The sequence below is a fragment of the Ursus maritimus genome, unplaced genomic scaffold, assembly GCF_017311325.1.
Source record: "Ursus maritimus isolate PB19 unplaced genomic scaffold, ASM1731132v1 scaffold_13, whole genome shotgun sequence".
NCBI lineage: Eukaryota > Metazoa > Chordata > Mammalia > Carnivora > Ursidae > Ursus > Ursus maritimus.
Genome location: NW_024423675.1, coordinates 69,028,201 through 69,043,350, shown reverse-complemented (window position 1 = coordinate 69,043,350; position 15,150 = coordinate 69,028,201). Strand labels below are relative to the sequence as shown.

Here is a 15,150-nt window from a genome sequence, read left to right as displayed (position 1 = left end):
CAGGGCGATGGAAAGCGCATCCTTCCCCTGCCGCTCCCACCTACGAGACTATCTCTTCTGTGGAAGGAGCAGGGTTTTGTGAGGCGTCAGCACCCGGAGAGGCGTGGGACCCCGGCATCCTCGGAGGAAGTCACCAGCCTGTGAACCAAGCCCAGCACTCCATCGGAAAGCGGCTGCCTTTCCCCCACTCCGCATAAAATGAAAGCGGTGAGAGCAGCCCCCAGAGAAACAGAAGGAGCCCTGGGTGCCTGCTGGGGCGGCTGGGGCGGCTGGGGCGGCTGTGGCGCGTGACAAAGGCTTGGACTACAACCGTGGGCAGGCTCTCTGCTTGCTCACCTGCAGCACAGGACCACATCTGAAGGTGCGCGACGGGGGCAGGCTGCGGGGCCCAGGAAGGGGAGGCTTTGGGCTTTCCCTGGAGACGTCAGCGGGTGTGGCCCAGTGGACACCGTGTCCGGATCCCGCCAGGCACCCGGGGTGGCCTGCAGACCATCTGCAAAGTGGGGAAAGCTTTCCCTCACCGCGAATCTCAGGGGGATCAGCCCAGGAGGTCCATGCAAATCCTACTCGCCGTTTCTTGGTGAAAAATGGAATTACCAGGTTTGGTCACCAGGGATTCTCAGCTGGGAGGTATGACCTCAAAGACCATTATCTCCTGCCTTGCGCTGGCCTCCGTCAGACACACGTGGGCTCTGAGTCCGTCTGGTTCCCACCTGCAGCACCTCCACAGTGTGACGAGGACTAGCGTGGGGGCAGCGCGTGCAGGGAGCGGTCAACAGGCTACCGCTTCTCCAACACAGTGCTTGGGCTCGAGCGGACGCACCTTCAGAGAAAACTGTAGCCCCAAAATTAAGAGATTCTGCATAGACCTTGATTTCTTTTAATCCCTTGCTTTTCAGGATTATCGAATTAATGATTTAATATTTATATTTAGTTGACTTTATTAAGTTCTAATTTTTTTAATTAATGTAAATTTTGAAAGTAAGAATATTCAGTTTAGCAAGGTTGTGTGACAGCAGCCGCGTCCCCATGCAGCCAGAGAAAGTCACAATGAGCAGACTTCCTGAGGGGCAGCTTTTCGCATGTTTATGGAAAGACGTGGGGGTGCAGATGGGCCAACAGGGAGCAGCAGGTGTCTGGCAGAAACCACACCCGGGGAGGGACAGAGGGTTGGATGTAAGGAGCTGTTAGCTACGTATGAAGAGGAGAAGCTGTCCCCAGGCCCTGGGACGCGCTGAGGCAGCAGCTGCAGAAAGAAACTGGCCCCGGAAGTGGGGGGATGAGCTCACAGGGGCCATGGGGGGCCCGGTGGGGCCAGGGGCTGCCGACGGAGCCGGGGCTGGCACCTGGCTGGGAAGAGGGTGTGCTGGGGCGGGCGCCCACATGGGGTCCCCGCTCCTCTGGACCCAGGGTGCTGACGGGCTGCTGGGGAGATGCAGAGGGAGGCACAGAGCCAGAGAGCATCCCTCATCTGCCCCGATACCAGCCAGGGCCTCGCTGGAGAAGAGACCAGGGGCGCAGGTGGGCAAGACACAGACACAATCACTGGCGACCAGCACAAAGAGTGCTGGGTCGTAACTGAGTCCAAGTCAGGACTCGTAAATAAAATGCTTTGTCTACACAAAGAACACTGAACATGAGGGGCCCCTGCAGGGCTTGGTCGGTGAAGCATCTGCCTTCGGCTCAGGTCATGATCCCAGGGTCCTGGGATCGAGTCCTACATCGGGCTCCCTGCTAAGCGGGGAGTCTGCTTCTCCCTCTCCCCTTGCCCCTCCCCCTGCTTGTGCGCGCTCTCTCTCTCTCAAATAAATACAATCTTAAAAAACAAATACTGAACACACATAAAACTAAATGGTGGTGAAAGGTCCAGAACACCAAGCAGACAGATGTGCTGTTTGCACCACCTGACTGCATTTTAACATAAAATATAAGCCCCCAGAAAAGATCATAGAAATCAGACCAAACATGGTCGTGGCAGTTACACTCTGGGAGTTGAGATTTGGGAATTTTTTCTCTTTTCTCCTTCTTTTGCTTGTCAGCATTTTCCAAATGTTTCATAATAAACATGTATTACTTTTATAATAACAAGAAAACAATAAAACATTTTAAAACTAAGTGACAAATGCATGGGAAACAAGCAGACCTCACTGTGGTTGCCGTTGGGATCCGGTGGCTCCAGGCCCCGGGGGGACCATGGCAGGACTGCCCACATCCGGCTTACCCGTCCCAGGGGTCTCTGCAGCCGCACAACCCTGAGGCCCTGGGAACGCACAGAATGCTGGCGACAGTGAATCAGTAGGTGCATTCAGAAGGTGCTCACTACGGACACCCTTAACTATGATTTATCATCTTAATGAAGTGTCTGGATTTCCTTCTTCCTTTCGTTTCCTGGGAAAGGTCTGCGGTTCCTCCCCGCGTACGACCTAGTTAGTAATTCCTTGGTTTATTTAAGCCCCACCTTGCCGGACGGGACACTTCACAAGGCTCACGCCGACACGTGCGTTCTGGATACGATACAGCAACAGGACATGGTCAAGAGCCAGCCTTCCTCCCTTGAAGGAAAACCAGCAACTCACAGGGTTCAACCCAGTAGACAGCGCGACTCGATCTTGGAACAAAGGTCTGAGAACTTACGTGATTTTAGTTTCGCTCGGCTTACCCCCGGCTGGGGGTTCACGTGTACCATGCAGAATCTACATGACCTTGACGCTGACTTACATGAAGCACTTGGAGGTCACGGCTGCCTGCAACAGCTGAGTATTTCTGCTAAATTAGTGCTTTTCTTCCTGCCCCTCCCCAAACCTGTAGATGATTCTGAAATGCTTTCTTCCCACTCGAAAACACTCTACACTCATTCATTTATACTCTATTTACATGCTCCAGATAGGGTCATTCACCAAATGTATCAAAATGTTTCCTTAATCTTGTAAATATTTATCATACAAAATAACCATAGATGTACACAATATAATAAAGAAGGGAAAAGACTCCTATTTCTTTTAAAAAATTTAATTTAAAAAAAAAATCTATTTTCAAAAACATTCTTGTGTGATTTTAATACCCTTTCCTTAAATAAAATGTGTTCAGATCATTTGCGTTACTATCTCATCGTGTACTGAACGGTTATCTTTGGATAGTCTCCTATGTCTCAGAGTTTTAAGTACTGGGTTCATAACTGCAAACCTTCTCATGTCTCTCTGCGCTTCTGGAATTCCTTCTGGAACATGCTCGAATCTCCTCTCCCGTTCACCCTTGTGATCAGCAGACCGAACTTCTCATGTGAGTGATGACCACGGGGTGTGTCTTCAGCTCCACTCCGTGGGACGCATGCCAACAGCTCCACTGCTAGCATCACCTGTGCACCTGCTGGCTGCCCAACACCGTTCTGACTGCTCCATTGCTGGCTCTTTGCTTCCTTACAACTGGTTTGTAGTAACTACTGTTACAACCCTTATTGCACAAATAATGAAGCCGATGCTTAGAGAGACCAAGCTGAAGGTCACATGGAGTCTTGGAGTCTTTGAGCTTGTCTGGTCACATGGAGAAAAGGCAACGCCAATGTCAGAAATGTCCATGAGGATGCGAACTTCGGCATGAGCAGCTCCGGTGCAGGGAATCGTGGTGGCCGTTTGGACCCAGAGCTCCACACATGTCCCCCTAAAATAGAAAATGACAAGGACTTAGCCACTCACTTCGTGGTGTAACTACGGGTCCCTTCATCTTCACCATCTCCCATCCTCAGTCAGAGCTCAGGGCTTCCTGTGGGCTGAATGCACAAGCCAGGCTTGGCCTCCGGACGGCCGGGGAGGAGGGGCGCGGCGAGCAGCCCCTCGGGGTCCGCGAGAGCCACGTGCAGCAGCCCGCTCACGGACAGCAGCCGGATGCACCTGGGAACAGGGTCTTGGGAGCCGAGACGCCCGTGACTCTAAGCCAAACCTCCTTCTAAGTCACTTCATTTGCAGGTAGAAAGAATTGGCTCTCACTGCTTCCTGCAATTACTTGAACTAAAGCGCAGGAGAGTCATCAGCAAACCATGTCTCTGCCCACAATTAAACAATCACTTAATTTAATCCAATGCAAAATGGTTTCACAAACATGTCGGATACAGAAACTTACCCATAAGTTTCCTATTTCTCAAAGATTAAAGAGTGTCCTCACCTTTAAGTGTTTGATTGTGGATGATGTAGTAGTTTCTAGAAAATAGTAACTGTGGACGTGTGTGCGGCACTTTTTGGGACTCCCAAGCAGGGGGTGTGTGTCTGGAAAGGAGTGATAGATGTGAACACACAGCCGGGAGGCAGGTGTCATCCTGGCCAGAGCACTAACACCCGACAGTGTTTTCAATAATTTCAATAAGGTTCTTTCTAAAATACATAATTACCACTTAAAGAAAACAGCTACTATAATGAATTGCCTCTCAATCAGTTAGGGTCCTATGCTGAACAATTTTTTATTGTTTTTATTGTGTTACCAACGGTTCCACACATTACTAAGCTGTCGTCTACATTAAGTGGTCCCAGATTTCTCCCATTTTACAATATTTTTGACAACATCTCCTCATATCTCTAATATAGAGCTCTAACACACCCATAATAAATATCCCAATTAAATTTTTGACAAAAGATTTGAACAAGGAAGACATACAAATATTTTACATACATCAGAAAAGATGTTTGAGGGGCGCCTGGGTGGCTCAGTCGGTGAAGCGTCTGCCTTCGGCTCAGGTCATGATCCCCGGGTCCTGGGATCGAGTCCCGCATCAGGCTCCCTGCTCAGTGGGGAGCCTGTTTCTCCCTCTGCTCCTTCCACTGCTCATGCATGCTCTCTCTCTCAAATAAACAAATAAAATCTTGTTAAAAAATGACCATGACTCGACTATGAACACAGTGCAGCTTTTCGGTTTTTAGCAGGGGACACACACACACAAATACATGATACTTTGCCGTACACGTCTACACTACCATGTGCTGATGTAAGGACACAGACGTCCAGCGACTTTATCACAGATTATCTACCATCTCAACAATCCTGGGGCAGGAAACTAACCCAGCAGGAGGTCATCAGGAAAGGAATTCAGAAAAAAGTGTTACTGAAATGATACTCTAAATTCATGCATGCACAGACAGAAAACAATGAAGAAATAAAAGGCATTAAGATGTGACTTCATTTTTAATAACTAGGAACACTACTGGCCGTACGTCAGCCCGTTTACTCGGCTACCTGGTACCTACCTGCTTCCCAGGTTGAAGAAATTCCCTGTGACTTTGCAAATCAAGCCCAATCAAGTCAAAACGCCTGCGTCTGAAAGACTGCTGTCATTTTGTGAGGTTTATAGTGGCTTTAGGCAAAGTACAACAGGGAAATTGCAGTTGTGACAGCGCTTCCTTCCCTAGTCCAACCTACTCCAACACGCACAGCAGCACCTTCTCTGTGTTTGCCCCCAGGGGGCCCTCGCTAGGGGAAAAGCTTCTCCAAAGTTCTGTGGAGCTTCCTGCCTTTGCACTGCCCATCGAGACACAAGGACGGCCGGCATTGCTTCCAAATAACCCAGTTTACGTGCAAAAGCCAAACACAGAGATTTCTTAAGGCACCTCATGAATGTCAAGAAAACTGAAAACTTATTCGAATGTGAATTCAGACTTAGCAAATCTTTTCAGTTTCTCGAAACCACGGAAGCCTCATCACACAACAAACCCATTACCACGAACGTGAGCCTCGTCAGACAACTGCCATCCCCCGCGGCGCACTGGGACAGAAACCCAATGTTGACCGCGTCCCTCCTGCACCCAGGGCCACGGGGCCGTCTCTGCGTGTCTGCGTGGCCCGCTGATAGAATGCTGCCTCGTCGGGGGACTGCCATTCCCCTTATTAAGCAGACAGGATGGTTCGAGTTGGGGTTATAGCCCTGCTGGCAACCTGCCCTGGCCCCGCAGGCGGGAGGCTCCCATCTCTTCACGCAACGGGGCTCCCTGCCCAGGAGCTGCAGGGATGTGGAAGCGGTCCCCGAGCCGCAGACGCACGCAAGCCCCACCTGCAAGTCTGGTCGGGGCGACATCATCAGGTTCCAACCATTTCTTAGGAGATTATTTTATAGATAAAGAAAAATCTATCTGCTGACCGATGCACTTAAGCGGCACCCGACTGCATCATCCCCACTTGCCTTTGGCAAGAGTGTGATTATTAATTTAATACGGTTGGTTTGAATGCATAGAAGCCAGTGTGTATTTGCTACAACTTTATTAATGTGCCATTCCCTTCAATCAAAATAAAGCTGTTACAGTCTTTATTGAGCACTAGCTGAGGAATATCTGTAACTGCCTTCACTTTAAAAATTTCCTTTGACTACTGTACAAATGTGGTCCTATCACAGCTAGAGAGGCTTGAAGACAAAATTCAGCGGCTATCTTTCATTTTATAAGTCACAGAGAGCCCCTAAATTCTTAACGTTTTTATTTAGTTACACAGGTAATGCTTGTAGAAAAATAAAAATGGCTGGTGTCTTACTCTTGATTTCAGCTCAGGTCATGATCTCAGGGTTGTGAGATTAAGCCCCGTGTCGGGCTCTGCACTCGGCATGGAGTCTGCTTGAGATTCTCTCTCCCTCTACTTCTGTCTCTGCCCCTTCTCTTTCTCTAAAATATATAAATAAATCTTAAAAAAAAAAAGAAAGACTAAAGTTTGCCAAAATAGTGACTTCAAGTTGAAATAAGAAAGAATTTTTCAAGTAAGACAATAATCATAAAAGACATCATAAAAGGAAAAAAAAAGAAGAACATATTAAGTACTGATATGTTGAGAATACCACAAAGTTGGAGAAAAACAGTAGATTGGGTGGGGGGGAGGACGTGACCAACACCCACAACAAAGAACAGCCAGAACACGCAGGAAGTTCCTACCAAACAGTAAGATGAAGACAAACAGTGAAGATATGAGCAAACAGGCCCAGTGGTAAGACGTAAAAGCTCTTAACAGATACCCGAAGGGGTGGTCGCACTCACTAGGAGTCGCAGTGTGTTCACCGGAGAAACGTGGAGATACTACATTTTTACCACTCAAAGTTTTCAAGAGGAAGACATTCGGTATCGGCAATGACGTGGGTCTGGAGTTTGCACTAACATACTGCTGGCCATTGCTATGATCTCTCTGAAAGAAAATCTTGCAATGTTAAGATAAAAACACAGATGCTCTCAGACATCAGAAATTCCACTCCTGAGAACACAGACTACAGAAATAAAAGCAACAATAACAAGGCCACATGTATGAGAATGCTTTCTGCAGTACTGCTATGGCAGGAAGAAAGGGAGCAACCAAACGTGCATCAACGAAGTAAGATTCAGCGCGTCCACGTAGTGAGACAGGCTTTATCTGCTAAGAGGTGGATGCTGATGGAGCTACAGAGTAATGTGTGTAGTGTAAGAACTGAAGGGATGCAGCAGGTGATGGAGGGCAGAGGGAGGGAGACGTGGACAGACAGACAGTAGAGAGATCACAGACAGAAGATAAATGGGAGAAAGAAAGAAGAAAGAAAGAGAAAGAAAGAACAAGAAATGAAGGAAAAGGATGGATGGATGATGGATGGATGGATAAGTGGATGGATGGGTGGATGGGTGAGTGGGTGTGTGGATAGCTGGATGGATGGATGGATAGACTGGCAGACAGGTGACAGATAGAGATGAAGTCATCAAGGTGGGAAGCGTCAGGTGTGAGCATGTGCACGCCCGTCAGTAGGGTGCATGACACGAGCACAGCATCACTTCTGCGATCTTCCCACCTCAGATGCATAACCTGCACCAGGAGGAAACCTTAACAAAATGAAAGCAAGGAGCATCCTTCACAATAACTGGCCCATAATCTTCAAAAGTACAGTCATAAGTCAAGAACGGTTTGAGCCCCTGCTCCGGCCTGACTGAGACCAGCAGGATGGGACAGGTAAATGCACTGGTCTGGATGGAATTGCTCTGACCCGAAGGACTTTGATGGGATAATTGGTGAAATCTGAATTGAACATTAGGTGGTGATTATGAATCAACATCAATTTCCTGAATTTAATTACTAAAATCAATGATTAATTATTAATTACTTTAATTAATTGATTATTTTAATTATCGCCGACTTAGGATAATGCCTTTGTGTGTAGGAAATACACACTAAGGCATTAAGGTATTAATGGTGATAGGGCAACAGGTCATCAACGCATTCTCAACGGGTCTGGGAAAAAAGGAGAAAGTTCTTTATACCGAACATATGACTTTTTCATAAGCTTGAGACTTGCAAAAACTGTTGAACGGCAAACATTTCTGGTGTATTGTCATATAAAATAGTGCATGGAGCACATGTGTTCCTACCAATACCAGATGAAAATGGTAGTAAACACACAAACAAAAGCAAAGTATCCCTCCACCTACAATCTGGGTAAATGAACACACCCCCGCGGGGGGCGCGGCGCCGGTTCCACAAACACGGCCCCTCACGTCTGACGCTGGGGTGTGCACAGCACCCAGCCGGCTCTGTACTCTCTCACTCTGCCACAAAACCAAACTCAAGTACCACGTACAGTTCCCTATTGCCTCACAGGTGAATGGCATCCAGGCACCCTCAGTCACAACAGGAAAGAGAGTCAAAGGGAAACAGAAAAGCTGACACCATACAGAACAGAGGTGATGAAAAACAAAACAGAAAGTTCGTATCCAGAGAGAGATTCAAGAAGCTACTGTATCCACAAAATAAAAATGATGTGACATAAAAATGATCTGGAATAGGGGCGCCTGGGTGGCTCAGTCGTTAAGCGTCTGCCTTCGGCTCAGGGCGTGATCCCGGCGTTCTGGGATCGAGTCCCACGTCAGGCTCCTCCGCTGTGAGCCTGCTTCTTCCTCTCCCACTCCCCCTGCTTGTGTTCCCTCTCTCGCTGGCTGTCTCTATCTCTGTCTAATAAATAAATAAATTCTTAAAAAAAAATGATCTGGAATAAGGTCCATTGACTTTCTTAATTGGACGGATACATAGCTTTACAGCGCGGTATGCAAACACTAATAGTTCAGACAATGTGGTTAGGAAGAGATGAGAAAAGGCTAAAACTCAAAAGTGCTCCTTCTTCTCAGACCTTCTGTGTCCTTATGTAACAAAATCCGGAGGCTGGTGATGATGTAGTGAACAGTACAGGTAACAGGAGATTTGCTGTTTGGGAATCAGAGGCATTGGCCCAGGAGGCCGGACTCCTGACTTGCACACCCAGGTTCTGGCCGGCTCTCCAGGGCCCAGGAAATGGCATTCTCTGTGGGTGTAAACAAAGAAAGATAAAGTGCCTCAGAAATGGACAAGAATTCCAAGTTCATGGAAAATAAAGGATAGGACCAATGAAGCANGAATGAGACGAAGGGTGGGAAAGCTGGAGAAAATACTGCAAGGGAGCCTGGGGCCTTGGTACAAATCCACTTCCCTGCTGGGGGCCTGAAACTGTTCTCTGGCCTCAAACCCATTCTCGGGGCACTTGTGATAGAGGAAACCACTTTCATCTTGTGTGTGTGAGAGGGAGAGAGAGCAGAGTCCACTGCTGTCGTGATTTAACAATGAGCAATGGGGAGAGGGTTGCCTTAGACAAGAGAAAGCTAACTTTTCTGGACCCCCTTTCCGCCTCTGACACTAGGGACAGGAGACAACGGCAGAAGAAAGAAGTACAAGATATTGAAATTCCTTTTATTTCTCACATTCTAAGACAACCTGAGATTCCATGCCTGACTTTTCCTCCCTAACGCCGTTCCACGTGACAGCTGTCCTCACTGTCCTCTGCAGAAAAGCTCCAAATTCAGACGTAGGCCAAGCAGGCGAGGTGAACCCACAATCTGTTCTTAAGGTCAAGACTATGAACGCAATCTAAGATGGGGCAGGACCCAGCATTTTCCCAGTAACAAGTTCTTGTCCACTGCAAATGAGGTCTGAGCAATGCCAACTGGAGGAAGGAGAGGCCAATGAGTGAAGAATCCATTTCAATAAATTAGAAAAGGTAATCTAGTAAATTATACCCAGAGTAAATAGACTGAAGCAAATAATGAGGAAAATAGACTGATGGATGAGAAAACAAACAAAAACGGGATCAGCAAAGTCAAAAGTTGGCGCTTTGAGAAAACTGATAAAATCGCTACACTATTGCTAAGGCTGATCAAGGCGGCCGGGCGGGGGAGGGGAGGAGGAGAGAAAGCGCAAGTAGCCAAATGATCGGAAAACAGCTGGGCAGGGAGTACACATATTTGATACATCTTTGTAGACAATATTATAGAACACTTATGTCAATGCAATTGAAAATATGGACACAATGACAAACGATCTGGAACAATACACCTGTAACAAACTGATGAGGAAGAAACAGAAAGTCTGAGTAATTACAGTTATTCAAGGACTTTGGGTCATAATTTAAAACTTTTACACCAAAAAAACCCAGGTATAGATGGCTTCGTTAATGTTCTACCAAACATTTAGGAATAAAATTATCTTAATCCTACACAAACCCTCGCACTGAATATCAAGAAGGAGTATTTTCACTCGGTCTGTAAGGCCAGCATGGCGCTGATTCTGGAAACCTGAGAAAAAATACACAAGAGAAAAGGAGGGCCTGACCTCACTCATGAAAACGGATGGAGAACTCTAACACAAAATACTACCAAACGAAATCCAGCAATATATAAATGGGGAAAATACGTCATGACCAAATTGGTTTATCCAGAAATGCAAGGTTAGCTTTTTATTTGTAAATCAATTAACATAATTCATATTAATAAAAAAAGAAAAAGTAGTATAATCATTTCAATAGTAGAAAATACAGTTGGTAAAATTAAATATCCATTCTAAAAAAGAAGATAACTTCCTTAATCTGATAAACAGATTTACAAAACACATTCAGTAAACGTCATTTTTAATGGTGAAATGTACAAAACCTTCCCACTGCCCTTGGAAATGAACATGAATGCTTGGCATCATCACTGTTTTGACATTGTACTGAAGGTCCTAGCCATGGCAATAAAGCCAAATAAATAGATAGATGGTAGCGAGATAGATAGGTAGGTAGATAGATAGATAGATAGATAGATAGATAGATAGATAGATGGTATAAGGATGAAAAGAAAAAATTAAAACTTCCATTAGTCACAGATGATATTAATGTATATGGAAAAAAACCTTTAAAAACCTAAAGATAAATTATTCAAGGGAATAAATGAGTTTAGCAAAATTGTTAGAGACCTTCCTGGTATTTCTGTATATCATCAACAAAAATAAAATAAATTTTTAAAAGGTAACATCAACAATAGTATAAGGAAAAAAAACACTCAGAAAGAAGGGATAAACCTTGTGAAAGATGTGCAAGATCTCTACACACAAAATTATAAAATATTATTTAGAGACATTGAAAAAATCTTTATAAATAATGGGGTATTTCATGTCCATGGATTAAAAGAAGTATTATAAAGAGACCATTCCTTTCCAAATGTAACTACAGAGTTAACGTGATCCCCATCGAAATACCAACAGGCTTTTTGTAGAGATCTAGCTGCTGATTCTAAAGTTTACATAATATTGTCAAGTACCAAGAATACTGAAGGCACCCTTGAAGAAAAAGGGGGGTGAACATGCTTTACTGGGTACCACACATCATAAAAAGCCACAATAATTAGGACAAGTGCCAGGATAGGCAAACTAATCAAATAGAAAAGGGAAACCAGAACAGACCTAAATATATTTATGACAAAGGTGGCAGTGCACCACAGCTCAAAGAGGACTGGTTTTTGGGTTTTTTTTCACCAAATACTGCACTAGGATATGTGTTTGACAAAAATAGTGATTCCGCCTACCTCATACAATACATAACCACTGTAGGTGGATTGTAGCTCTAAATGGAAAAAGTGAAATAATACAGCTTCTAGAAGCAGCATTAAATAATATCTTGAAGTGCTTGGATGGGCAAAAATTTCTTTAAAATGGCACAAAAGGGGTCAATAATAAATAAGAATACAGAAAAATGAAGAGTTTCTATTCTCCAAAAGACACCATTAAGAGAGTCCACAGATGGGAAGAAGACAGATAACAAGGGCTCATATCCAGTCTAACCCTCTCTCTGTCTCTCTTTGCAGAAATGTAAAGGAAGAATCATGAATTTATCTATAAAGAAAATCTAGCATCTGGGACCTTCTTCACTACACTCATTATAGAGCTGAGAAAACTGGAGGCAAGGGGTCTTGGAGCTGAGGTCTCATAAGTTCCAGCCTAATGCTCTTTCTCCACTACTACACAAGATAAGCACACAGAACCAAGAAAACAACAACAGCAAAAAATCATAGGATATCCTGGAAAACTCAACAATACAAATGCTCAAGAAACTACGAATCAAAGGGAATTTTCTCTTCCTGATAAAAAGGCATCTAAGAAAAACCTGCAGCTAACATCAGACTCAATGGTAAAAGACTGAACATCTTCTCAAAAATCAGCAACAAGACAAGGATACCTGTTCACAGCACTTCTGTATGACATTGTATTGGAAGTTCCAGACAGAGCAATAAGGCAATAAAAAGAAATTAAAAGCATCCAAATATGAAAGGAAAAAAGTGAAACTATTTCTATTTCCAGACAACATGATCTTGTAAACTGAAAAAATGAAGGGAATCCACTAAATATCTACTAGAACTAATAAATAATTCAGCAAGTTTACTGGGATCTGTACACCAAATTCAACTGCTCATTTCTATAAACTAGCAATGAACATTCTGAAAATTAAATTAGAAAACATTTCCATTTACAATAGTATCAAGAAGAACTTTGTAAATATTTTTATTTAGAAATAAATTTAGCAAAGGAAATACAAGACTTGTACACTGAAAACTACAGAGCACTGTTGAAAGAAATTAAAGACATAAATATATGGAAAGACATCCCATGTTCATGGTTCAGAAGACTTAACCTTAAGGTAGCAATACTTCTTCAATTGATCAACAGATTCCATGCCATCTCCATCAAAATCCCAGCCAACTTCTTTGCAGAAATTGACCAGCCAATCCTAAAATCCATATGGAAATGCAAGGGACCCAGAATAGCCAAAAGAATCTTGAAAAAGAACAAAGTCGGACGACTTACACTTTCGGACTTTAAACCTTACTACAGAGCTGCGGTATTCAGAGCACTGTGGAATTGGCATAAGAAGGACACATACACCAGTGTAACAGAACAGAGAATCCAAAAATTGATTTTCTGGACCAACTGATTATCAACAAGAGTCTCAAGACAATTTAATGGGGAAAATGGTGGCTGGACAACTGCACATCCACATGCAAAAGAATGGACTTGGATGCCTACCTCATAACATGCATAAAAAACAACTCAAAATGGATTAAAGACTTAAATATAAGCACTAAAACCATAAAAATTCTTAGAAAAAAGCACAGATGTGATCTCTGACGTCTGGTTGGACAATGGTGTCTTAGGGCACCCAGAGCACAGGCAACAAAAGAAAAAATTAATAAATTGGACTGCATCAAAATTAAAAACAATTTTGCTGCAAAAAGTGTACTTTTTATACACTCTCAAGTGTATTACTCCACAAAAGGGAAAAGATCATTGTAAATCATACATCTGATAATGAAATTGTGTCTAGAATGCATAAAGAATACTTACACCTCAATAATTAAAACCCAATTTTAAAAATGGGTAAAGGGGGGCGCCTGGGTGGCGCAGTCATTAAGTGTCTGCCTTCGGCTCAGGGCGTGATCCCGGCGTTCTGGGATCGAGCCCCACATCAGGCTCCTCCGCTATGAGCCTGCTTCTTCCTCTCCCATTCCCCTTGCTTGTGTTCCCTCTCTCGCTGGCTGTCTCTCTGTCAAATAAATAAATAAAATCTTAAAAAAAAATGGGCAAAGGATCTGAATATACATCTGTCCAAAGAAGATACACAAGTGGCCAATACATACATGAAAATATGCTCCTCGTCACTAGTCACATGGAGATAAAATCAGAATCACAGGGAGATACCACTTCACGCTTACTGAGATGGTTATAAGCAGAAGGACGAATGCTGGCATGGGCGTGGGGATACTGGTCCTCCATTTGGTGCTGCTGAGAATATAAGAGCCTGTCCATAGTGTGGCTATTGTGGACATTGCGGCTATAAACATTGGGGTGTAGGTGCCCCTTCAGATCACTGTGTTTGTATCCTTTGGATAAATACCCAGTAGTACAATTGCTGGGTCACAGGATGGCTCTATTTTTAACTTTTTGGGAACCCTCCATACTGTTCTCCAGAGTGGCTGCACCAGTTTGCATTCCCGCCAACAGTGTAAGAAACGTCCATCGACAGATGAATGGATAAAGAAGATTAGGTACATTTATACAGTGGAATACTACTCAGCAATCAGAAAGAATGAAATCTTGCCATTTGCAAGGATATGGATGGATCTAGAGGGTATTATGCTAAGCAGAATAAGTCAGTGAAAGACAAATACCATATGAAACCAAACAGAGGAACACAGGGGAAGGGAAGGAAAAATAAAATAAGACGAAAACAGGGAGAGAGGCAAATCATAAGAGACTCAACTACAGGGAACAAACTGAGGGAGGTTGGAGGGCAGGTGGGGGGGGCTGGGGTAACTGGGTGATGGACGTTAAGGAGAGCACTTGATGTAATGAGCGCTGGGCGTTATATACAACTGATGAATCACTAAATTCTACCCCTGAAACTAATAAAAATAAACAAACAAACAAATAAATAAAAGCAGTCTGTTAGACCTTCAAAAGATCTACCACAGTAGTTCCCTACTCAGACGTCTACACCCAAGGGAAGTAAAAATATACAGCTAAAAGTTAGCACGTGACTTTCTACAGCAGGTTAGCCGTTGTAGCCAGAAAGTGGAACCTTGTGATGGCTGTGAATACAGGAGGAACCACTGAACTGGACACTTTAAATAGGTGAATTATAATGATACGTGCATTGCATCTCAGTAAAGCTATTATTACCAAAAAAAATAAATAAATTGGGGGGATTCCAACTGCAGATACACATTAGGAAAAGTGGATAATATGTTTTTCAAATCTATAACAAGCTTAAAATGGTAACATGGTCCTTACAATGTGGTACTGTCCCAAGAATTTATCTTAAATTAAAAAAAAAAAAAAAAA

At 44.1% G+C, this 15,150-nt stretch overlaps 1 long non-coding RNA gene across 1 annotated transcript; it reads right to left on the bottom strand.

Annotated features, from left to right (window-relative positions):
* Positions 1-2,993: 2,993 nt before the first annotated feature.
* Positions 2,994-4,709, bottom strand: LOC121102245. The gene is made up of 2 exons (XR_005834288.1): positions 4,660-4,709; positions 2,994-3,657 (listed from the first exon to the last, which is right to left on the bottom strand). It is a non-coding gene; the product is annotated as an uncharacterized LOC121102245 (long non-coding RNA).
* Positions 4,710-15,150: the final 10,441 nt, after the last annotated feature.